We start from the raw sequence: 2,743 nt of genomic DNA, 5'->3' as shown, positions 1-2,743 counted from the left end.
AAATTTCTTTGCTTTTTCCTCCTCAGTGCTGGTATACTTCGTCACAAACCTTGACAACTCAGTAAACTTCTTCTCATACTCCAGTACAGTCATGTTCCCTTGCTTCAACTCAAGAAATTTTAGCTCCATCTGATTCTGCATGTACTTAGGGTAATACTTGTCCAGAAATAATTTCTTAAATCTCTCCCAAGAAACCTGTTGAGTGACTTCCATAGCTTTTACTGATTCCCACCAATAGATGACTTCACCCTTCAAGAAGTAAGTAGCATACGGCGTCTTCTGATCGTCTCCTAACTGTACCAACTCAAAAGCCCTTTCCATCTCCTTGATCCATGTGTTAGCTATCACTGGATCAGTGGTATCAGGAAATGCAGGTGGATTCACATTCTAAAAAGCCTTGAAAGTAACAACTTGTCTAGGTGGTACTGGTGGTTCAGGTGGTTGGTGTGGTTCACGGTTATCTTAGTTTTCAATTCGTTGTTGAAGAGTTAGTTGTTGTTGAGCTATAACATTGGTCTGCTATTGCAGAGTTTCTAGTAGTCGAAGAATATTTGGGTCTGTGGTGGATGTGGTTGTTGGGTTCTTCTTTTTGGGAGGCATGATCCTGAAATAAGAGTTGTGTCAAAACAGATATGAATGATAAAATGATTCGAGGGTATCGCATGGCATTCTCATTTACATATGGGGTCAAGTTTCCAAATTAAGCAGATAAGATGATAAAAACGTAGAATAACAGTTGAGAGCAAATGGAACAATAGCACATAATTATTGAAATTTTAAAGGTCATAATACATAGGATTAGGACAAAGTCTGATTCTAGGAATAACAGGCTTATTTAAAGGAAACAACGGAAACAACTGGGGATTCCACAGAGTCTGATAATACAACAACATGAAAGGTAAATGGAAAGAACTAAGGCTCCACTCCATCTGAACGGGGCTTGGTAGTCTTTTCCTCTCGAAGCGTCTTCACAATGCTCTGGAGCTCATCCGCCACCATCTGAATGACATACTGGCTGGTGCGGTCCCGGTGCGCTGGCATCTCCTCAAGCTTAGTGTTGACGTACTGAACCAAGGTCTCAAGTCTCGCAGTCATCTGCTCCTTGGGCTTCCCTTCGTAGTTTTGGCTGTCCGGATACACGTTCTTCAGTCGGTCTATCAGTCGGTCGTACTTTCCCTGAAGCATGTCGAACTCGCGCCTCAACTCAGCATACACAGTGAAAGCAATAGTGTCGTCCGAACCAGAGGATGACGAGGAATGCGCCCTTTGCTGACAACCAATAAGAGGAGTATTAATAATAAATTTACTTATCCTACTCTCTCGCATATTATCTATAACCTACACACATATCCTATAACCTATTTGGGCTGTCTAGGGACTCTAAACCGTAGCTCTGATACCAAAACCTGTCACGCCCCCAACTTGAACAGTAAAATAAATATAGCTATTACAACATTTTAAAAGAAGAATACACAACCAACTCCAAGATCTTACAGTTTAGGGTTTGGAACAGCCCAACACTACCAACTATTACATCTGATCTTAAATACCGAGTCCTCACACAAACTACTATCACTTATTCTACCTGAGCTCGAACATAAGCATCAGCATCACAGGTCTTAGGGGTAGTCTGCTTGAATCTAACCATAGCTGCTAGCTGTAATATCAGGGTAAAGCAAGAAGTGAGCCAAATGCTCAACAAGTGCTAACCGTACGATACAAAACATAAATTGAGATATACAATAAAGAATACCAATGGAAAGACATATCCAATGATAACGAGGAATAAAACTATGAGTGATGGCATCATTTTTACTTGTATCAAAACAATTTCAAAATCATGTCTTAATCAAAATCATTTTATGACGCTACGGATTATAGTCGGTGATCAGCCGCGAAGTAATCCCGAACCTCGCTGGGTTCTAAAACATTAATGGGAATCCCTAGGCAACTTTTAAGCCTAATATAAGTGTGGAAAGGACTCGCGTCTCAGTCCAGATCCACCATTCAAAGAAAACATTTATCCCCCTTTGGGACTGAAAAACCCACATTTTATTTATTTCAAAAACTGATGCCGAATTATGACAAAATCTCTTTTTACAGTAAACATCTTTATCAAAGGATTATAGATCAACTCGAAACACGGAGAAATGGTGCTAACTCTCAGAGCCATGAATCACAAAACTAAACTCTATTAGGGTAACTGAATGGTTTTCATGTATCAAAGTTTGGACAAGGGAATTTAGTGAGGCTATTGGATATCATGAAAGGAAGTGCCAAATTGGGCTTAAAGCAATGGTTTCTCATCAAGGTTCAAGTGCTGGATCATCAAGAATATAAGCTTCATGAATACTAAGGGTGTTAAGGATGAAGAAATGATTTTTAGCTCTGGATATATCAGAATTGAAAAGCTTTAGGATAAGAAAGAGGGGTATCAATCAATGAGGGATCACTTTGATAAGTGTCTGACTTTCAGGGTTCAAGGTAAGGTTCTATAGGGGTTCAAGTATCAGGATGAGATATCAATACTGGGGAATCATGTTAATCAAGAGAATCAACTAAGAGTGGTAACTACCCTTTCTTTTATCATGGCATTCAAATTACTTTAGTATACTATCATGAATAAGATACGCTTGATTTAAATATAACAACATGACTCAGGATAGTTGCAACAATGTATGAACCATTAGCAGTAAATACGAAGGTCAAGTTTATTCACTTGCCTTGAGAAAGGCTGGTCTGG

The sequence above is a fragment of the Apium graveolens genome, chromosome 8 (assembly GCF_009905375.1).
Source record: "Apium graveolens cultivar Ventura chromosome 8, ASM990537v1, whole genome shotgun sequence".
Lineage (NCBI taxonomy): Eukaryota > Viridiplantae > Streptophyta > Magnoliopsida > Apiales > Apiaceae > Apium > Apium graveolens.
Note: the sequence above shows the minus strand (reverse complement) of the source record.